General features: G+C 39.5%; 1 protein-coding gene across 1 annotated transcript in view; it reads right to left on the bottom strand.

The window, feature by feature from the left end:
• MYO3A (myosin IIIA) overlaps positions 1 to 24,096 on the bottom strand; it is a 240,290-nt gene that overhangs the window by 144,220 nt on the left and 71,974 nt on the right. The window lies entirely within an intron of this gene.

The following is a 24,096-nucleotide window of genomic DNA, read 5'->3' as shown; positions in this document are numbered from 1 at the left end:
ATGACACCAAAGTAGTATTAGGAGCACGGGCTCTAGAATCAGAATGCTCAGGGCAAACATCAAAAGAGTTTGTGAGGATAAGTAAAATAGATTATTTCATGGAAAATGCTTATTTGGAATGGGCATATGAAAATGCCTACTATAGAACAGCTACTATTATTCCACTTGTGGCTCTCTCACTTACTAGCCATGTGGCCTTGGGCAAGTAACTTACTCCGCTTTCTCAGATATAAGATGGGAAATAATAAAAGTCTATTTCATCAGGTTGTCGTGGGGTGGGGTTACATAACACATGGAAAGTGATTCATTCAGTGCCTGCTATGTTTAATAAATTTCAACTATTATTATTATTTTTACAGTCATGGGTTCAATCCTCATTTATATTTATATTTAGTATTTACTTTTAATTTATATTTTAAATTTATATTTATACTAACTTTATATTTAGTTGTCTCCATCCTCTTCTCATTCCACAGATACCCTTCTGCCTTCAACAAACACGAATTGTAAATACGTGACACTGGACTCAACACAAACCAACCAAGAAATGAGAAGAATTTGGGCCCAGGTCTTATGAAGGATTTCACAATATTTATTATTAAACCCTATGTATACCCTGATGGTAGTAGCTCAGCAGGAATTTTATGCATTCTATCGGGTAACAGGGAAACAAGCAAACTCCTTTTTTTTTCTCCTCCCTATTCTCACTGCAGTGTTTCAGGCTGACTTTATAAACAGAGCTGAAGCTTAGTTAGGCTCACGGTGAGAAGATACACAGCTCTCTAGCACATCTCGGCTCCCGCTCACCTCCCTCCCATCTCTCGCTGATCACGACTGAGTGCTGCTCGCTGCCAGATCAGTTGAACCGGAGAAGCCCCGTGGCGGCTGGAATTGCCTCTATTTCTCCCATATCTGTATATCTGCACCATCAGTTACTGTGAGACAAGGCCATCACAACGGGCTGCTCTGGAAAGCATGGTTAGCAGTGCTGTCAGTTGGTTGGGTCTTACACATTATGGAGACACCAAGGCAAAAATAAAGCCAGTTACAGGTGTCATAACAAAACAGCAATAGTGAGTCACTCATTTCTACTCTTTTATGTGGCGTTGATACACGACTAGTTGCATCAATTATATCCTCGCTCAGCTTTAAAATTAGCTTAACATTTAAAAAGCTACTCAGTTAACAATACATAAGATCAAAGGGCGTAATAGCGAGAAGAACAGTTAAATATATCACAGTCCAATTTCCTCTCATTTTCAGAACTGTGAAAAGTGAGGTCAGCAAGCCTGTGATGTGTCCAACCTCGTGTCAAAACTCAACGAACCAGGTGATTGATAGGACATCTCCATTCCTGTTCTGCTTTGTTAGGCTTTTCCCCCCAAAACACACGCGCGCGCGCACACGCACACACACACACACATGCACACTCCATACCCCAAGGAGAGCCTTGAATTATACGTTTCAATGTCCATTACTGCATTCGTTCATTCAACAAATATTTACATTTCTGCAGCATCCACTATGTCTCAAGTAATTTGGAGCTGGAATAAAGCTATGAAGAAAACAGATCAAGTCCCTGTTCACACAGAGCACGCGCATCCTGACGGAAGAGTTAACAGTTACACATATAAACCAAAAAGGATAATTTGAGCTAGACTGATATGTTTGGACAGATTCATTTTTGAAGAAGAATATGCTGAAATCAAGTAGCACTGGCTATTGCCTCCAATACTACTCAATTAATTGACAAAGCTATATTTGCTCACGTGGGAGGACCACCCACCCTCCCCTAGGCTTGCGGGTCACAATCACCTGTGACCAACAAAAATAACTGGACCCTAAAAAGGAAGTAAGCCATTGAAGGTGTTATCAACAGAGATGTAAAGGATTTAAGTTCCCTGGTTAGCTTTCTATAAAAGACCAACCCTAGAGGCCCTCATTAGCAACCCTATCAGGACGCCTCTCACTCTTGAGAGCTTTTTCTGTATCTTCACTTAATAAACTTCTATTGCTTTACTCACACACACACACACACACACACACACACACTCACACACTCACACACACACTCACACACACACTCACACACACACACATACATGCCATTCACAGTTAATTCAGGTACACACAATTAGTGTATAAAAGTCTCTCTATAAGTTAAATACTTCGGAAGCTATTAAATTTGTAATGAATGATTAAGAAAACTTGAATTATATTCTAGAAATGAAAATTTTAAAGGAATTGGCAATTGTGAACATATTTTACACCTTACATGTCTCTTTTGGTCACTAATGTATCTTGAGCACCTAAACAGTAGCTGGGAGATAATAGATAATAAATGTAAGTAGACTGAATAAATGAAAGGATAAATGATTATTTGTCAAAGAGAGATGTCTAGTCCAATCTTTGTCATGATATATGATATCCACGTTTGTCTGAAACAAACTGAATTCTTTGGAGTCTGTGTAAATAAAAGCTTTGAATTTTTTCTAGTATAATATTGAGTATTGCTTAAAATAAGGAAGTACATCTAGATTTTCAAAAGAACGTCTAAGTATTTCTATAATTTTATATATCAGTGAATATCTAATTAATCGTGACTGCTATTGTTTTGGTCAACTTTCATTTTTCTGGTATCAAATTTTTTTTAAAAAATGCATACAATAATTTGTTAGATTTAACTACATACGAAGTACCAGATAGTAGAATTGTAAGGCAAAAATTTTTTTATAGTTAAAAAAGAAAGCCATGTTTATAGGAAGGGATAACTATTGATTTCAGAAGGGCATTTTCTCTAGACTCTTCTTACATTAGTATTATTTTAATAAAAATCTAACTGTGCAATTCAATCCAACCTGGATTTATTGAGACCTTGCTATGTGCAAGGCATTGTCCTAAGTGTTGAGGGGTTACTGTAGGTGAAAAGGAAGCCAGACCCTGTGTTCAATGAGTTTCAGTCAAGTGGGAGCTATAAAAACATTTAAACAGCACAAGGCGTATGGCAAGTGCCAAAAATGAAATGGTAAAGTGGAAAAATGAAATGTTAGAGAAATAGCAAGGAGGTAACAACTCCCTTCTGGTGAATGGGGAATGGTGCTCCGTAGATTTAGCATTCGATCTTGGGTTTGAGTAGGAGCAGTATTCCATGACCTGAGGAGGAGTATTTGTATGTGTGGTGGTGACAGGGGGGTGGTCAAGCTGCAGAGCACATGCCCCAGGACAGTGAGGATGTGCGGCAGCCAGAACGCAGAGCGCTAGTGTGGGAGAGGCCGGAGGCTGAGGAATGAGGTTGGGGAGGGCATGACTGTTGAGAAACACAGATGTCTTCAATGCATTCGAATGCCAAGTGTCCAAAAAGCAAAGCGCACTCTTCTGCAACAAAGCCTGGAACTCCTCCAGGGTTTCTGGTCTCATTGACTGCCCCACCATCTAATTAGCTGTGCACACCGGTGCATCTGCCTCTCTCTCACCTCCTATACCCACTCCCTCACCAGCTTGCATGGTTTTCTTCTCCTTAAAATTTGTTGAGTCTCCATTTCTCTCCATCTCCACTGACGAGAGGATGGCCCATTGACCGAGGTTGGGAACAGTAAGAAAGGCACAGAAAAAAAAAAAACTGGAGGTCATGAAAGCTACAGAAAACATGTAAGAACAGCTTGGAAAAGTTGCCTGGGGCTGCTGACTTGATACACGGGCAAAAAAAGGGGGTGGGGGGCATTTCTTACAACTGAACAATATTCTGCTGTCCTTCTAACTCCTCAACGAAGAGAGTATTTAATCAGACCTCAAATGTCTATTTTTGAGGTAAAACCTCCACTCCTACTCTCTTGATCTTTAAGGCCCCATTATTATTACTTGGATTGTTACAAATAATGAGAGTGACCTTTTTATTTTTATTTTTATTTTTTTTAAAGATTTTATTTATTTATTTGACAGAGATAGAGACAGCCAGCTAGAGAGGGAACACAAGCAGGGGGAGTGGGAGAGGAAGAAGCAGGCTCACAGCGGAAGAGCCTGATGTGGGGCTCGATCCCACAACGCCGGGATCACGCCCTGAGCCGAAGGCAGACGCTTAACCGCTGTGCCACCCAGGCGCCCCTGAGAGTGACCTTTTTAGAACGTAAGTCAGATAGGTCACTCTCTGGTCAGTGCCCTCCAATGGCCCCACGTCACCCAGAGAAAGGTCCCATGTAAACTGACGCAACCCTACCCCGCTGTGTCAGACCTTGTCTCTTAACACTGTTGCCCTGCTCCCGTTGCGGCAGGGCCTCCAACACCTGGCACACTCTTGCCTCAGAGACCTCCAGACTCTTCCTCCACCTGCAGATCCACTCCCCCCACCCCTGACAGGACTCACAATCCTCCTTCCCTGCCTCCAGCACACACCACCATCTAACATACTACATCGTTTACTGATTTATTTTATTCTTTGTCTAAGTTTTCCCTTTGATATGTAAGCTCCACAGTAGGTTTTTTTGTTTTGGTTTGGTTTTTTGTTTTTTAATCTGTTGACTGATTTACTCCTTACTCCTAGACCAGATTCTTGCAAATGATAGGTTCTCAAAATATGTTTCTTGCATAAAGGAGTGAATAGTTTGCTTTACTAAATGTTCATCTACTGTGGAGCCAAAGAAATTTTATTATTTTTTCCTCTGGTTATAAACAATTGAAATGATCAAAACATACACCCACACACACACCCACACACACACATATATATATACTTCAAGATAATTTTACACTTCTAACATTTTCCTTTTGCCTTCATTTTATAGACTTGGTAGCCATCCTCCTTACTTTATTAAATATTTTATTTCTGTAACACTTGTAAAAAGCAAAGTCAGAATCCTTCCACAAGATTTTTGTCCTTTTGTGAAAGGCACAGCTTGTTAAGCAGATTATATTTTTCATTTACTCTGTCGTACTGGAGAGACATAGTTTCAGACTATAAATATTTTCTCTCTGTTGTCAAAGGTCACAAATACCCTTAGGGTGCTTATTGTAGCTTCACTTGCATTTCAGTTCTACACACGGAAAAAAGAAACAACTATTGCTGCCTGATGTTAAATTTGTATCCTTACTCTTCAGTTGTACTGTTGTAATGCAACAGCTTTATTTGCTTTCACTTTGGTAAAATACACTCTTGTAAATATCAAGCCCTACCTTCTAAGGTGATTCAGGAGCCCCTGGGGGTAGTACAGAAATCCTTCGTCAAACATAAATCTAATCAATGGTTTTGTTTTAGTTTCCTTATCCACCTTTAAATGCCAGTACCTAAGTCACAACTGGCGGTGCCAATGGGAATACAGGCTCTCACTGGTATGCCCTGGAAAACCAGTTTCTATTTACATGCATTTGTGCCCCTTTGGCCAAGTATGTAGTTCTGAAACGATGGTGGGGAGGGGAGCACACACCAGGCCAGCCAGACCTGCACGCCAACTCTGGCCATGACTGGAGTGACAGATGTCAGAGTTACCAAGCCCCCACGACATTTCTAATTGCCCTTTTCATTTACAGAGCTCTTTCTCTCTCACATACAATTTTGTAAAGATGTGCTTCCATCTGGACTGTACAGACATACAACTGTTCACCAAATCTGTGGCAATGCTAGAAGGAAGGATGAAGTTGGAAAAGTGATATATGAAAGCAGATGAAAATCTCTACCGATGTTAGCGTCTTCCTTAATTTATTCTAAATCTCTGCACTAAATCTCCCTACTATTTTCTTCCTACTGTTCTAAATCTCTCTACTACTTTCTCTGCGTGGGGACTAAAGCATATGAAATAAATGAACACCCAAGGATTTTGTGTATAATTTGCATGTTGCAATACGATGCTCTGTACTACTATAATTTCATTACTGACACCTTTAAAATCACTTCTTGATTGTTCTTTTCTCTAGTGCTATTTGCCCATTCATTACCATGACCAAGAGTCCATATGCTAGAATAGGGATTGGCAAGTTTTCTCTGTAAAAAACAAAACAAAACAGATAAATAAATATTTTCAGCTTTGAAGGCCATCTGACCTGCGTCACAACTACTCAACCTTATTACAGTGTGAAAGCAGCCATAGGAATAATACATGAACAAATAGGCATGACTGTGGTCTAATAAAATTTCATTTACAAACTAGGAGGCAGGCCAGATTTGGCCTGTAAGCCACAGCTTGCTGACCCTCTGTTAGGCAAGAGATCTGGGGCAAAAAGAAGGGTCTAGCAGAGAGGGACAGCAGATATTACCAATGATCAGTGGGTCAAAAGGTAGACAGTCTTTTTAAAAAAATAAATATATTAAAGATTAATGTATGCTTGATGACTGAGAGAGTGAAACTATTAAAAAAAAAACCCATGCAGTGCTTAATATTACATTAAAACTCTCAAGCTAGTTGCAGAACATGTGAGGCATATCATTTAATATAATGCGCCCATGAAAGAGGTATGGGGATCAGGTTTTAGAAAGTGAATCTTTTCTCCCATCACTCACACTTTAATTTCAGAAAGATATTAAATTCCCCCTGACTACGCTTTTTCAGTGGCTTCTAACATTATAGGCATCCTTGATATTTTAAATGATAAAGAATGTTAAAATGATGTTTAAGAGCCTTGTTAAATTTTCCATTAATGCTGTAGTTATTTACTTATATATAAACAGATCTCCAGAAATACACACAAAACACCAGACATATTGGTTGCCTTTGGGAAGGGACATAAGTGAGGAGACTATTTTTCACTGACTACTCTTTTGCACTATTTCAATACGCATGCATTACCTAGTCAAAAACAGAATAAAAGAAAACATAGGTTATGTTCCAGTATAGATTTTGATCTGTAACTACGAAGCAACTGCATCAAGAAAAATATATGGGGTGCCTGGGTGGCTCAGTCGGTTAAGCATCTGCCTTTGGCTCAGGTCGTGATCTCAGGGTCCTAGGATCAAGTCCTGCATCGGGCTCCTTGCTCAGCAGGGAGTCTGCTTCCCCTCTCCCTCTGCCCCTCCCCCCTGCTAGTGCGCTGTCTCGCTCTCAAATAAATAAATAAAATCTTTTAAAAGAAAGAAAAAGAAAAAATATATGATCCTTTATGAGTTGGACAACAGGCACAATCTCACCTAATTTTATTAAGGCTATTAGCAAATTCTAAGTAACACATACCACCTGGTAATTCCTGTTAGGTGGTTCTGGGCAGGGTGAAATGGAGCCTGTGTGCTCTTAAGAAGGAATCAGGTATCTGGAGACTGATGAAAAATGTTCCTAGTGGGACATCTTGTCTAATTCTGCTGTGAATGTGACTTCTCCCTGCTGTCTGTTATTTTAGATAGAGTGACCTGTTTTTAGATGTTGAAATAAGACTGACATCTGAGTTTGCAAGAATATTTTATGGCTATATTACCTCTTTTTTCTCCTCACTCTTCGCTTATAAACAAGAGAGTAGAGAAGAACCAGTTTCTGTAAGTAGACTTTTGTGGCAAAGATAGAGAGGCATGGTTCCTTCCATAGGCAGGGTTACCAATGGCACAGTAAGAATGCATGGGGCAAACACCATTACAGAAAATTCATCTGGTTACGAACAAACATGGCTAGGGAGTTTTGTGTAGTTTGCCTGGTCGAAGAACGATGGCGTGAAGGGTCACTAGAAAGTGTGTGATGATCTTTATTACATTCATTTTTTCCCAAGTATAAAAATACTTGGGGCGTCTGGGTAGCGCAGTCGTTAAGCGTCTGCCTTCGGCTCGGTGTGATCCCGGCATTCTGGGATCGAGCCCCGTATCAGGCTCCTCCGCTGGGAGCCTGCTTCTTCCTCTCCCACTCCCATGCTGTGTTCCCTCTCTCGCTGGCTGTCTCTCTGTCACATAAATAAAATCTTAAAAATAAATAAACTACATTCTTTGCTTTAAAAAATTGAAAAATGTCAAAAGGTATAAGAAAAAAAAATCACCTATAGCTCCATCACCAAGAGATAACCAACGTTAACATTTTGGTGTTTCTTTTTAGTCTTTTTCTAAATATCTATACTTCAAACAAGTTAACTTTTTCTCTCAGCCTCCTCTCTGGTTGGAATGGATTAAGGTGTCTCTGCTCTGAGCAAAGGCCAGCTCATCCACTCTCCCCTCCCATCTGCATTGTCAACCTCTCCCCTTCAGCCTGTCAATATGCTCTACCAGCTCCCAGCTTTAAACACCTCTCCTTTGAAGCGCCATGCCTCCCAGCAGTGGCGCCATATCTCCTTTCACAGGTGAGCTTCCTGAAAGAGCAGTCCCTATGACCTAGCTCTTCTTCCTCACAACACCTCTCTCCTTAACCTCTCCCAGCCCCGATCTGTCCATCCACTCTGCTGAGATGGCCCTTGTCAAGGTCACTGAAGAGCTTCCTATGTCCAAACTCAGTGTCACTGTATTTTTCTTGAATTTTCAGCACTATTTGGCAGAGTGGACCATCCTCTCCTTGAAACACTTGGTTCATGCGGCTTACAGCAGACCACACTCCCTCAATCTCCTGTTTCTCTGCTGGGTTCCTAAATGTTGGTGTCTCCCAGAGCTCTGGCCTAGGTCCCCTTCACTTCTCTTTGTAAACACTCACATTCAGGGACCTCACTCAGTGCCATGGCATTTAGACATAAAAACCACATCTAACATGGACTTCCTCCCTGAAGTCCAGACTCCTCTATCCAGCTACTCACTTAGTAGCTTGACTTTTATGTTTCATTGGCAAATTTAACATCCCCCAAACAGAATTCATGACCATCCTCCACCTATCTAAATAAACATAAGGGAATTACGCTATCATCCACGGACCATGAACAATACCCACATTTTAGGCCAGGCTGCCCAGGTAATGTTCAGGTAGATAGATAGGTATAGATATAGATAATTATTTTTGAGGAACTTGTGTACAGTAATATCCATATAGAATCAACCATAACATAACAGTATTCCATTTCAATTTCTACTCCCAAGACTGGAATTGTCATAGTTAAGTATTATTTATTTCCCTTTCTTTCTTCTTTTTGAAAAACCCTGAGCAATCTGACTTCAGATTTTTCCCTAAAAAAACAAAAACAAAAAACCCCCAGCTGTATTTACATAAATGTATAAAAATCTAACTTCAAAGCGAATCATGATCTTTCAAAACTAAAAGCTGTTAAATACAGCCTTTTTTTTTTTTTTTTTTTTTTTTTTTGTTTGGTGCAGAGATTACAAAACTAAATGGGGAAGCAAACAAGATTAGGGCAGCGGAACAGCCAGAGATAAAGCTTTACGTGCTTGGCAGTAAGGAATAAGGGGCATGTCACTTTAAATTCTATTCAAAGACTAAAATATTGTGCTCTAAACCTTGACTTCTATCCTTAAAAAACATTTCTCTCCTCTTTCCCAGCAAAAAGACGGTTAAAAGTTTTAGCTCATTTAAAGCACAAAATTTGCTGGTAAGTTATGCTCAATCGTTTTATTACTGCCTTTGACATGGTGGCAAAAATATACTTAGAGGACTAAAAATGTGAAGACACTCAGGGAAAATGTTAGGCCTGCCTTCAACTCACCCTATGCATCTTGCTCTGCTGCAAAAAATTTGGGTATCATCCACACCGGGTGTCCTGCCTCCTATGAGACAGTGAATGTAATTCTACGCAAATGCCTGTTTTCTTATGGCAGCACCACCAAAAATGGATGCATTCAAATCCTAGGCCGTTGCTAATTGGAAAGAAAAAAACCAAACAGATAATACTGCAGTATTCCTTGCAATCTTTAAAATGTAGGTCAAGGCTCTTGACAATCCCTTAGGTTATTTTTTTCCCCTCTTGAATAAAAATTGTTTAAAGGCTAATGCTTTTGAACAAAAGACCAAAAGATGTCCATGCAGAATTTTTCAGGGAATTTTGTTCTTTTTTGAAAAATGTGTTATATTTTGCTTTATTGAAGTCCATGCACTTGTTGGGTTCATAGCATTTCACCCCGTGAAATCAAATGTGGTCATTTTCAGGAAACTCTTTTAATAAAATAATTATAAAATTATAAGAAAAAGTATACATATTTTTAAAACAAGAGTTTGAATCAGTTTAATATATCTAAAAATAGATAATGCTATCATTAAAATAATGATTTCTAGAATATCACTGCCAAATTAACATTACAGGAATTTGGGAATCTGATACAAGCTTTCAGAATTTGTAAAGTGGTCCTAATATCTGATAAAATTTAAATTTCCCTATAAATTACGTATATACTATAATTAGCATATTTGAAGACTAAAGGCTAATGAAAAATGATCTTCCATTAACTGATGCTGAAGATATCAAGGAAATGACATAAATTAATTCACCTGAACTTCAAGGAAATATCAGAGGATTTCATCCTCGTATGTGCTGAAAACATTTTTCTGTGAAAGCAACTTTATGTGAAAGTGTTGAGGGGGACAACATTTTTCAGGCTAAATCAGGACCCTGATAATAAGCAATGAACCAGGGAGAGCTTTTTACTCTATCCAATTCTGGATCATGTTGACATCATGTGTACACAGGTAATATCACTGATATGTTGGGTTGCAAAACAAATGTGCTCAGAATTTTCCCAGGCTCCTGATCCACAGTTCACATCGCACAACTCTAGAGGGCACCAAGAATGTTGTATCTTGGGGCTCTAGGGTGAAAGCATTCATGTAAACTATGAAATGAATGGTGCCTCCTGGATTTGTCCAGCATGGGCCACCCCACATCATTTAGGGGTACACCAGGGGTCACAGCACAAGCAATCCTATTTTGCTGGTGTGTTGCCATCACATGCTAATGGAGGACTCTTGTTGTCTTAGAAAGACCCCATAAGCATGTCTCATATTTGCTCATCTGCTTCAGCTAGACATCCCTGTTACTCAGTTCTTGTTTGGCTGAGCATCAGTCTCCTTCCCACTTTGCCAGGCAGACAGTGGCTGGCACTGTGTTGGTCCCTCAGAGCTCTTGCTGCTCCTCAGCGCATGGAGTCCTTGCCAGGGAGGCAGGGCGTTGCTCAGCATCGCTCAGCAGGCAAAGCAGCGTCTCCAGGTGTTCCGCCAGGTGGTTCACTCCTCTGCTGATGATCCTCTGGTGGATACCTCTACTGGTGTGTGTCTACTCAGCCCATCAGCATGGCAACCACACTTCTGCTGTCCCGGTCACCCAAGAGTCCTTTCGGAAGTGGAAATGATGGGTCTTTTCCCTTTGTGTTACATGTTGACTGAGACTGGGCATGTTGTTGCTTGTACCCCATTTATAGGTTGAGTGAAACACCTCTTTCAGTTTCCACTTATAACCTCGCCCTTCCTTAGGTCACAGATATACCCCCATGGGGCTGGGCTGGCCTTGGGATGGCTTTTGTTAACAGCCAATACTTGTATTCAGAGTTGTGACTCCTTCTAATCACTAGGGCTTTGTTATTGGGTCAAACTTATGCTCTTTCTCTTAGTATCTATCATCTTGCAGAAGATTCTATGACCGTTGGCAGAAAGACTCCTGCTGGGCCAACCCACTACCTACTAGAAATGCCTGGCTTACTGAAGTGGGCACAGTTTCAGTTCCTTTCCCAGAAGGCCTGGGTGCCCTCCACCTACGTGAATCGACTCCCCCTACTGGTTGCCCAGACATGTCTGAATCTCCCTTACACTCAAGGTGGGACTTCTTACATAAGCCACCTAAGCGTTTTAAGCCGCATCAATACTACGAATATTGATTTCAATAAGATTCATATCCTCTTGTTCTGGTTTCATTGTTGTGTAACAAATTATCCCCAAACTTTGCAGCTTCAAACATCCATTTTATTTTAACTCATGATTTCGTGGATCAGGGATTCATGCAAGATTCACAGGTAGGAAATTCTTCCACTCCATGTGGTGTCAATTGAGGTCATTCAGTAGTATTCACCTGGTGGGTAGGCTGGTCCTGAGGAGCCAATAGAGCATCACTCATATAGATGGCATTGGGAGGCTGGCTCAACCAGGATTGTTGATCAGAGTGGCTGACATGTGTCTTTCTCCAGCATGGTGACCATGGTTAGTCACACTTCCTTCATGGCAGTTCTGGGCTCTCAGAGAGTGTTCCAAGAGATGTGAAGCAGACACTGCCATTTTTCTAAGGTCTGGGCTTAAAAGTGTCATAGCCTGACTTCTGCTATCTTCTATTAACTGAGGAAGTCACAGAAAATGCTGGGGCTCAAGGGTGGACAACACAGACTCCCCAACAAGAAGCATCCAAAAACTGTGAGAACCTATAATCCACGCCCTGTCCTACTTTATCAAGAAGCTGGGCAAGAGTCTCTTTAAGTTAGAGATCACAGAGTAAAGTAACTGCTCCCTTCCCTGACAACTCACTAAACAACAAGAAGGATGAAGACTTGAAAAATGTCTTTCTTTAAGGAAAAACAGAAATGGTCATAGTCCCAAACCACAGTCATAACTGTCAAATGCTGCAAAATCTGTATTAAAATGAGAAAGGAAGCTGAGAACCAACACATAACTCCTTAGACCTCCCCTTTTCTGAGTTCTGTATTTTAATTATTCTCTTGGGTAGCTAAATTGTGTCATCACATGATTATTTCCAGAAAAGAGACTTTTCTGAAAGAAAGTGCACTGCCCTGAGAGGTGGATTCAATGAGCCTTTGGTTGGAGCTGTCAGTTCCAGGGGCATGAGTGGTTCATACTGGGAAATGGGAAAAAGTCCTGATGAGACCTGGTTCATATTCAGGAAAGCAAGGGGTGGGAGAAGACCAGGAGAGAGTGACCTGTAAAGGAGTGGCCAGTGGACCGGGGAAGGCTGCATGAAGGGAGAGCGGAAGCAGCAGCAGTTGAAATGCTAGACACGTCATGACACAGAAAGACTGTCATCATAGAGAACACCGTATGAATGGTGCTCCCTGGGCTTGTACCGGCCAGTGGCCTTGTACAGTGATTTCTTAATGGTTCAAAACTGAGAGGAGAAGACAAAGAAAACACAGATTTGGTAGGAGAGTGTTCAAGAGACTCAACCTAATTGAATCTGAAGACTTCTCAAATCATCCTTCCTCCATTCCCACTTATTTTTTGGGCTAGCACCCAGCTATTTCCAGTCCCACTTGAGAAGACACTTATCACTGTACATACTTCTAACCAAAGGTGGGGGGGGAAGAAGAGGAAAAGGAGTAGTTAAGGACTGATTATAAGCAAAAGGCATATGAAGAACATATACCACAGGAAAGAATTGCAGAAAAAGTTTAGATAAAAGTTCTCCATCCTTCAAAGATGTTTCTTATATGATCTTCTCATTAAGAAGGAAAAATCTGAAGATTTTTTTTTCTCTTGAAAGAGATGGTATGAAGCTTTAATAAACACATTATAAGAAAACAGAAAGAGATAAAAACTGAGTTGGCTGTGATCAGAAAAGGATGGGGGAAAAATCATGACAGAAGAAACGATGTAGAATAGACATGACTGAATTCACAGACAGGGAAATGTACAAGGGTTAAGTACACAAAAGGAAAGAGAAAAGAACAAAGATTCAATTGGCTCTCGTGAGGCAGCATGAACGGGTTCCCGCACATCGCAGAGTGTAAGTGAGATGGATCTGGAAGGATCCTAAGACACAGCTTGGTAGACCCCCAACAGACATCCTCCGAAAGAATCAGCCATGAACAAAGGGAGGAGGCTCATTGTCTTGGCTCTCTCAACAGCAGTACACACTGCCCAAGACAGAGTGGAACAGTGTTTACAATGTTTTGAGGAAAAGAAAATGCTAACTGAAGTCTATTTTACCTAACTAAACTGAGATTCAAGGTCAAGAAAGCAAGAACTTAGGGTCTGAGGCTTTCTGGAAATAACTATGAGATGACACAATTCAGCTACCCAGGAGAATAATTAAAATAAGGCACTCAGAAAAGGGAGGGTATAGTAAAAAAGACTTGAGGTGAACACTGAATCAACTTATATACAGAAAAAAGATTAAACAGCCCTAGAAATTAGGCTTATAGACAGACTACGAATGTAAAGCATTGATTACATAAAAGAAGAGTGTAACAAGTCCAGGATGTGGAAATCAAGGAGATGGGAGGAAATGTAACTATACTAAGTTCATTCTTCAGAGCAAGGAGGTAATACATACTGTCTAGAATTGAATCAAAATGAATCTAACCTTTTACCTTTAGCAAAAGCCAAAAAGTCTTGTGAAGAAAGATAAACATTTATCTGACTTTCAACAATTTCTTCCTTTTTGCCCTAAATTTCTCTTTCTTCTGTTAAATTTGAGTAAAATACTTAAAACAGTATTTATATAGTTTTGTGAAATGTAACCATGGAGGGAAATTGGGTAGATGGAAATGGGTCTCTCTGTATTATTTCCTACAAATGCATGTAAGTTTATAATATATCAATAAAAATTTTAATAAAAATAGTATTTATAGAAGAATTCCATATTTGTAAAAACTTCCTATCTCTCTTGCTACACACATACAGAAAGAAATCTGGAATTGTATTCATCCAATGTTTATGCTGGGTCTTTTTTTTTTTTCCTCCTCTTGGTGCTGTGGTTCAAGGGATTTCCTAAAACTTCTTTATATTTTTATGTATTTATTGGGTTTTTAAATAATAAGCAAGGGTCACTTTTATAAATAAACTAATATTCATATTCATTATTCCTTCAAAAGAATTAAGAAACAGTGACAATCAAAACATGTTTCAAAGCAAAAGGTTCCAATGGCTCCCATCTGAGAAAAGTAATGGAGTGAGGCAGGCAAAGATTAAGTGGGAGCATGTGAATAACTGTGTTGGTGAAACTGGTAAAACCAAGTGATAATGAGAGCTTGAGCCTTTTAAATTGTGGCTTCAAACAGAAAATGCAATATTTTCTTGCAAGAGCCAGCATCAACATTATAGAACCTCGTGTGTTGGTTATAATAAGACACTGACATGCCCAAATCCATTCAATCCATAACTTCCACTATCAAAACACCTCTAAAACACATGATTTACCCTCAGGGTATTGGTTAGATCCTCCTGATGAATGAATAACTGAATTTCAAGAAACAATAGAGATGAAAGTGAGAACTTCCAGTCCTAGCTCTGCAAGAGCTCGCTGTGCCTCAATGGCGTTATCCTGAAAGAAGGACTATGACCCACAGCACACAACTTCATAGAGATGATTTTAGAAACAAATGAGATGTTCATGTAAATTTTATTATTTTTTCCCAAGTCCCCGTTTTGTTTCTTCCCCTAACCCTGCAAGAGAACTATAAAAAGAAGTTTTCTCTAGAAAAAAATTAAAAATCCTTCTCTCAAGAAAGTTCTTTCATGTTGGTTCTCCATTTTTTTTTACAGTTAATAAATAAATGCACTATTAATTGTGTCTATTAAATATATAAAGTCAGATGAGGGCTTTCTATTCCAGATCTCAACCCAAACTCTTCAAGTCAAGATTATATACAGTTGGGATGCCTGGGTGGCTCAGTCAATTAAGCATCTGCCTTGGGCTTAGGTCATGATCCCAGGGTCCTGGGATGGAGTCCCGAATTGGGCTCCTTGTTCAGGAGGGAGTCTGCTTCTGAACCCTCTGCCTGCCACTCCTTCTGCTTGCATGGCTCTCTCTCTCTCCCTCTTTGACAAATAAATAAATAAAATTTTGAATAAAAAAAGATTATATACAGTTGATCCTTGAACAACATGAGTTTGAACTGCATGGGTCCTCTTGCACGTGAATTTTTTTCAAGAAATACAGTACAGTACTGCAAATGTATTTTCTTTTCCTTATGATTTTCTTAATAATATTTTCTTCTTCCTAGATTATTTTTTTGCAAAAGTACAGTATATGATACATCTAATATGCAAAATGTGTTAATTGACTGTTAGGTTCTCAGTAAGCCTTCTGGTCAATGGTGGGTTATTAGTAGTTCAGTTTTTGGGGAGTCAAAAGTTATACTTGGGGGGCGCCTGGGTGGCACAGCGGTTGGGCGTCTGCCTTCGGCTCAGGGCGTGATCCCGGCATTATGGGATCGAGCCCCACATCAGGCTCCTCTGCTACGAGCCTACTTCTTCCTCTCCCACTCCCCCTGCTTGTGTTCCCTCTCTCGCTGGCTGTCTCTATCTGTGTTAAATAAATAAATAAAATCTTTAAAAAAAAAAAAAAGTTATACTTGGATTTTCAACTGCACAAGAGGTTGCCCCCCTTTACCTCATGCTCCTCAAGGGTAAACTGTATATTTATTGAGCATTCACTACGTGCAAAGTCCTGGACCCAGCACTGGAGACACAAACATGATTAAGATTCAAAAAATATATTGTATATAAGTACTATTAAGTGATGGCGATAAATTACACTGCTCATGCTTTTCAGGCATTATTACATTTATTCTCATAGCTTTATGGGGTAGGTATCATTTGCAATCCCATTTCAAAAACAAGGATTAACTGGGTCTAAGAGAGGTTCAGTAATTTGCTCAGAGACACAGAACTAGTACACGGCAGGACTAGTACACCAAAGGATGAGGACTTGAATCTAGGGCTGTCTGACTTTGAAGCAGGAACAAAGGGCTACATGATCAGAGAGGACAGAAAATGTAAATACACGCTTGGGGCTTTGGGGAAAGGCACCTCAAAAGTGCTGAACTGACTTGTGGAGATATGGTTTTGAAGTATATTCTCAAAGACAGAATGAAGAGGGGAGATTTCAAGGAGAGAACATTGCATGAGCCCAAATAGAGAGGAATGAAAATGCATAGCAAGTGGCCTCATGGCCAGGGTGAGAGTATGGGGGGGGGGGGGATGCTGTCATCAGTGCCATTCTGGGAGCCGCTGAGAACTTGTGAACTTGTCCTTTCAGAATTCAATAAAACTAAACACTGAAAAATAGCACGCTAGAAGAAATCTTGGAGTGTGGTACGACTTCAAGTAGTAATTAGCAGAGAAATGGGATGAAGTTTTTTATAAATTAATGCAATTTTGTTGGCCCTTGCTGATAACTTAACCTACTAATAACAAATGCAAATCCTTAAACTCATCACAGAGATAAGGGCCTCTCTCCAAGAGAAATGAAAAGATCACGATGTTGATAATCATCAACTCTTGTCAAGCAGTCACTAAAACGAAGTTAGTACATGACTATATCCCAAATATTTCAAAGATGCTGTAAATTAGACTGCCATTTTAGACCTAGTTATTTCTATACACTACCCTCTTAATTAAAACAAAGAAGTCTAGGGAAACGTGAACAAAGATTCCTTGACCCTTGAACATGCTACTCCGTATACTCCAACTGCAGGATCTCAAAGAAATTGGTGGAAGCAAAAATGCCCATTATGAGTAAATCATAAAAAGCAGCCCAAATAAGTCCAACAAAAACTCTGTATCACCAGCTTTGTGAATGCCAGTTTCTACTTCTGGTGAGGAATAGAGAAACTAGTAAGAGTGATGGTCTGAAAATCACAGGATTTGATCTATAGCCCTGTGCTGGCCACGAACGGGCTATTGAATTGGCAGGACTGGATTTCTCTGGGCTTCAGTTTTCTGGTCTCTCAGATAAGGAACTGGAAGAGAAGTTCCCTTCCTGAATTAACAGTCTATTTCGGTATGATTATTCTCTGGAGGAAAAAGAAAAAAAAGGGCAGCATGATACAGACAGGAACGGAACAAGGTGTTAGGACAAATAGGTTCTGGCCCCAGCTCTTCTGCATGACAGGATATAAAATGACCATGAGCAAGTCTTTTTTTTCCCCGTGTTTGATGGTTTTTTCCTTTTCCTTGGTGGTTTTTTACTCTGTTTGTAAAGCATTTTATTCTGAAGCATTAGTGTAACTTAGTACTAGGAATTATTTACAGCTTATTAGGACATTTTAACAACTTCTTCTTCCTGTTTATTTGAATTCCTTTATTTATTGTGACTTAAAAACAGAGATACTCATAATGGTCTTCCCCATGGGATGCTTATTCAATAGACTGTTCTTACAAAATTCCTTCCAGGGACCTTGTTTAAAAGCTATTTAGCTCTTATTTGGGAGCTTTTCTGGAAGAAGAAATAGTAAAGAAAGGCATAAGGAAATATTATGGGGGTAGGGGAAGGATAAGTTATCATTTCTTTTTTAAATTTCCTGGCCCTAGATGGGCCCTTACTATATTCCCCCAGCTCTACCTGTCATTTTTCTCAGTTTCCTATCTTGGACAGGCACTGTCAGCAGCTCGTGCCTTAATGAGAACTTTTCTCTTAGATCTCATATGGACAATTTCTTTACCCCTTATTTTGACCAAGATAAAACTGGAATTTTCCAAAATAAAATTTACTTAGAATGTAAGTGTGCACACACAGACATACACACTAAACAATTAAAGCATCCCACAAATACATAGAAATAAATATATCAATAGATTTGTCATCTCCAAATAGCCAAACACTAGCCACTAATGTCTTGATCATTAAACATGATGGAGACCAACTTCTTTCACTTAAAAAAAAATATATATATATAAAAGCTTTAAATTAGGAAGAAATACTGGGGACAAGCAAAATGCATCCAAAAGTACTGCTATAGTCTGTCTTGTTGTATCTATAGTTTACCTTTTCGGACCAATGAAAGGATGGTGCACAGCAGGAAACGGGTGCCCCAGGGGCATCCCCAGTGTGGGCTGTCAAGAATACTGGTCGGACCTCTTGTCTGACTCTCAGTGCTCTCCCTGTGGTCGGCTCTCTGTGGATATCTCCAACCATATTTCTGAGTTTTCCCCTTACAACTTTGATTAAATGGTTGTCTTTCTGTGAGCACTGTCTTTCCTCTTGCTTTCATGATTTTTCTCAGGCTATTTTTTCTAGAAATAACATTCAGCGGGTGGCAACTCTATTTTCATACATGATTAAGTCCTGTTTATCCCAATGCTGATTCAAAGGCACCTCCTAGATAAACCTTCCTGTTCCTTTTACCATAAACATTCTCTGCTTCTTTTAACCCTCATAGGACACTGTATTCCTTTCATGGGATTGGAACGTCTTACTTTGTATAATGGTTATTTACACGCTTGCCTTATCCCTTTTACTAAAAAGTAAGCCCCCAGGTGAACAGACTATATATGCTTTAGCCATCAGACCCTTTTGGTAGCACATGATCCAGGTCTTTACACAATGGCCTCAATAAATATTGAGACATCGGGATTATCTCAATCCATGATTTCCATGGTGGCAAGGATTATATCACCATTGGTGTTGGGTTGAACAGGGACATAAGAAATTTAGTTGTGCTATGGACTAAAAACAGAAAGTAGGAAAGAAGAATATGTCAAGATAATCCCTAGATTTCTGATTGGCATAAGGAATTGAGTGGTGGTACCATTAATAAGAAAGGGACCAAGAACTAATTTTGGGTGGGACAGCATAAATTCAATTTTGGACATGTTCAGTTTTAAATGTCTTTGAAATATTCTTGTAGAGGTGGGAATCAAAAGAATGGTTATTATAAGAGCAGCCAGGATAAGAATTTTAAAATTCCCACATATTAAGGGAAATGAGTAAACGTTCCAAAGGGTGAATAATTCTCACAAAGACACAGTTACAGCCATTAGAGAAAAATTATCATGCCCAGAAAATAGAGAATAAAATAGAATCATGCATTGTATCACACTGAAAAAACCCTATTATTACCTCCTACTGATTTTTCTGTTTTTTTCTTTTCTTTTTTTTTATAAAATCAAAATCCCATTCAACTGAATTTACATGACATAAAGTCTTATACCTAAATAAAGAATTGACAGCTTGAACCAGGCTTTCAGTACTGAATGGTTAGATAATTTAGTTTGTCTTTCATTTGTTAATCCTTCCAGATATGTCTCAAAGTTGCCTTATATCCTGGTTTGAAAACCATATATGCTGGGACAAGTGGGGTGATTGTAAGACTACCACAAAATACAGCCAGTATTTTTAGCCTAAGAAATAACTATGCTTGAGTTACTAAATTCTTACAAATATTCCTTTTTGCTTCTGTAAAATTATATGCAAAACAGAATTTACACACATCAAAATTAATCACCACTAGCATATGGAGGGTATCAAGTAAAATATTTAAGTTATTTTGCTTTGTATATAAAGCAAAAGAAAATTTTAAAGGTAACATGTTAATAATATAAGCACCACAAAATGTAATTTTTAATAAGATTTGTTTGTTTATTGATTTATTTATAGCTAGCTGTGGAGCCTGATGTGGGGCTTGATCTCATGACCCATGAGATCACAACCCATGAGATCATGACCTGAGCCAGAACGAACAGTTGGAAGCTCAACCGACTGAGCCACCCAGGCACCCCACAAAATGAAATCCTAATTTGGAATTTATCGTTCAAGTAGGTACTTGGCTAGGTTTTTCCTTTACTTACAAGGAATGCAAATCATACCTTAAATAACACTTTAAGGTAAATGTTCAAGATACAGAAAAGAAAGAATTTCAGGAACCTGTTTCCATATTCTACATAATTCATTGCTTTAGTATCTCAAAATGTCCTTCCTTTGTGGGAAGAAATTCCAAGATGGTTGCAAGAAAGGATTCTGCCTCACAGTTACTGGATGTAAGGGAGAAGCAAGTGTTTCTCACCGCTTTTTTCACCTATAACATGGACCTGTGATCTAAGCATGGGGAACCAGATGGTGTTGTATGGAACAGTCTTGAGGGAGTGACAAAGCTCAAGGTCAGTTTAGAAATATTTTGGGATGGTTGTGGCATTCCAGAAACCAGTGTTGCTGCAGGACTTGGAGCGCGGAGTGTGGGTGTCAGTGGTGGCTTCTTAGCAGGTAGCTCTTGGGGAAGGCTATTTATTTAAGGCTTCCTTTGCTTCAGGCCTAAGCCTGGCTCACTGCCTTCCTCTCCACTCTCTGAGCCTTCTGGTATTTTTCACTCAATTGCTTTTCTTCTTAAATTGGCTTGTGTTGTTTTAGTCAAGAACGCTGGATAGTATATTTCAATTACAAATGACTCTTACCTATTTCCATTCAATCAGGCAATTGAATACTTTAAAATACTGGATTCAAGAGCCAAACTTCTCTCTCTCTCTCTCTCTCTTTTTTTTTTAAGATTTTTATTTATTTGACAGAGAGAGAGAAAGCCAGTGAGAGAAGGAACACAAGCAGTTGGAGCGGGAGAGGGAGAGAAGCAGGCTTCCCACCAAGCAGGGAGCCCAATGTGGGGCTTGATCCCAGGACCCTGGGATCGTGACCTGAGCTGAAGGCAGACGCTTAACAACTGAGCCACCCAGGTGCCCCAAACTTCTCTTTTAAAATATTTTGTAATTTAAAGTTCTTACTGATTCAGCCAGCGCTTTAACATTGTCAATTTAACTCCTGTGAAAAATGCATTTCCGTGGTTTGAGAGGCCGTCATAGAAGCAGTTGCAGCATGCATATGCGTCTTGATTCCTCAGAGTAGCTGAGCAAATTATGAGAGTAACTTGTTATATTCACGCCTTTGAAGAGGAAAATCACTCAGAGCAAGCCCAGGCTGGGAGGCCCCAGAAGGTGGAAAGTTACTAACAATAAGCTAGAGATAACCAGAAGACCTACTGGGAGCAAGAGATAACCAGCCTTTTCTGCTTCTGTAAACAGGCTTCCCACCACAGGCTCCCTGCACTACTGTTCCTGCCTAAAGCAGCCCCCACTTGCCCAGTTTAAACCCACCTACCAGAAGTCAGCATAGCCCCTGGAACCTGACTGCCAGCAGTCCCCTATAAAAGCCCCATAACCCCATTGCCCGGGGCCCAGAATTTTGAGCTCGAGCTCATCTGGGTCCCCCAGCATAAAATAAATCTGAGTTCTACTACTTCTCCAAGTGTCACTTGGTCTCTCGCCGGTCTGATTCTTATTTTTCCACAACTTGACTTAAAAAAGAAAGTTCTTGTATCCATCCCACAGTGCCTTCTAACATTGTCCCCTTGCTATTGTCAGGAAATTTAAAGTACTCGTTTGTATTCAATTTATTGTACGACAATCTTCTTTAAAACTGAATTATGATTTTTAAAAAATTATACAGCCAAATACATACATCAATCCAATTTCAAAGGCTAATATCACATACAAAAAAATGTCAGCTTTGAGTTAACTATGTTGATTTAGTACAGTCAGATTTTGGATCAACTTTACCAGTGTGGAGAACTGTACCAAATCAAGTCATTCCGCCTGATCTTGAAGACTACTTCCCAAGGTGTTGCCAGGGGCACCCCGCAGCATCTTTTCTTTTGCCTGAATGTTTCCCACTTCAGAACTAGTATAAAAGTGCTGAGATCAGGAAAACATTTCCTCCTCCTATGACAGGAGACTAAGATCTGTGGTCAAAGGGTGTTGTGCATTAATGATTCAAATTCTACTCCCACCCCCTCCAAATATACACTTATGGAAGATAAAATATTTTTCAAAATATTTTTAAGTCAATTAAAAAGACAAAGAAATTTGTCTTTAACTTAAGTCAAATTAAAAAGACATTCTCCAAAACAAGATGAGCATGATAGTGGACCTAACAGGTCAAATACACCCTGGGTAAGAGCATAGAAACCATAGGCTGACACAAAGTCCAGGACTAGAAAAAGGCAGAAGAGGCCTAGATGGTAAAGGAAATGAAATGCCCCACTTACACGGAAGGCCCTGACCAAAGCTGGGTAGAGAGAATGCAGCTGAGTGTGGGGAGCAGTGTCTCCTACCTGGAAGAGAACGTTGAAAAAATTCTGCATCTTCTTCCTTTTATGGAGTCAAGTGCCTGCAATGGCAAGACCAAGCACAGACATGGGGTCTACTTCCTACTGGCTCCATGACCAGATCGGCAATATCCTCAATTCCCTGTTGGGCCAAAAGTCTCCTGAAGCCAGATTATGGCAAAGGCAAAACTTCCAAAATAGGAGAAGAGAATGCAGAAGAAAAGAAAAAGCAGAGCAGAACCCCTCCCATGCCGGGTGGGAGAGCAAACCAAAATTCTAAACCCCAGAAGAAAACCAAATATTAAGGAAACAAATAAACTCAATAATCAGGACAATTCACCCTGGTTGAAATGCAAATCAAAAAATGACTGTTGAAAAGTCTACAGAGAAAAAGAAAAGAATTACATTCACCAAAAAAAAAGAAAAAAATAAATTAGCCAGATATGAACAGCCAGATATAAAGTCAGATATGAATAAAGAATGTTTACAAAAAGTAAGAAATTGTAGAAATGAAAAATACAGCTGTTGACAGAAATATCAGCATGAAAAGTAAGTATACAAGGGTAACTCTAGACTAGTCCTATTCCAAGAATTAGTGGATTGAGAAACAAGTTTTAAGAAATCACCCAAAATATAGCAGAGATTGATATAGGAATGACAAACATAAAAGAGAAAGTATAAGACACATAATGTATATTGCGACGTTGCAGTATTTATCTCTTAGAAGTAGAAAATAAAAAGAGCAAGAGATCAATATTTAACAGACTGATGACTGAAAATTTTCCACAACTGAGTGAAACAGAAGTTCTCATATTGAAAACATATTCTGAATCCTTAATAAGATAAACAAGAATCAATTTTGTGACTCAGAAACACAAGGGTTGAGACTAACGCAGTGCCCAACATAGAGTTGTTTTCAATAATTTTTTTCTTTATTTTGATCTCTGGAACTTCGAGCAAAAGGCTTAGAATCTAAATATTGTGTAATCCAACCATTCTTACGATGCTTGAATGTTGGGAGAAAATTATCCATGGGTCTCTCCCATTTCTGTATGTCTTATGTTAGCTTTTTTCCAGACTATATTTTCAAAGATGCTTATATAGCAAATGGTCTTGGAAGTTAGAGATAACGTCTCTCTCCAGATGAAAGTTTTGTTGTTTGCTGAACAGGATAGTAAAGATAATGTCTGCTCTAGGACAAAGTTGGGGCAGGTTCATTAGCCCTTTGCTTTTCAAAGACCACAGTTTCCCAAGCTCAAGGTTCCTACGCTATGTGGCAAACCCACTGTGTATACCCATCCATCTAGGCCATTCCATATCAGCACTAGGACTTGTGGGGCAAGAACCACCAACATGCTTGCAAATAAGGTAAAATCTCAAATTCCTCATAGTTGTTGACATAGTTCTTGAGCACCTGACACAATGCTGATACACTTCAATTTCTGTTCGTTTTGTTTGTCTGC

This window comes from Ursus arctos, unplaced genomic scaffold (genome assembly GCF_023065955.2).
Source record: "Ursus arctos isolate Adak ecotype North America unplaced genomic scaffold, UrsArc2.0 scaffold_30, whole genome shotgun sequence".
Lineage (NCBI taxonomy): Eukaryota > Metazoa > Chordata > Mammalia > Carnivora > Ursidae > Ursus > Ursus arctos.
The sequence above is the reverse complement of the archived record's forward strand: the minus strand, read 5'-3'. Positions and strand labels throughout refer to the sequence as shown.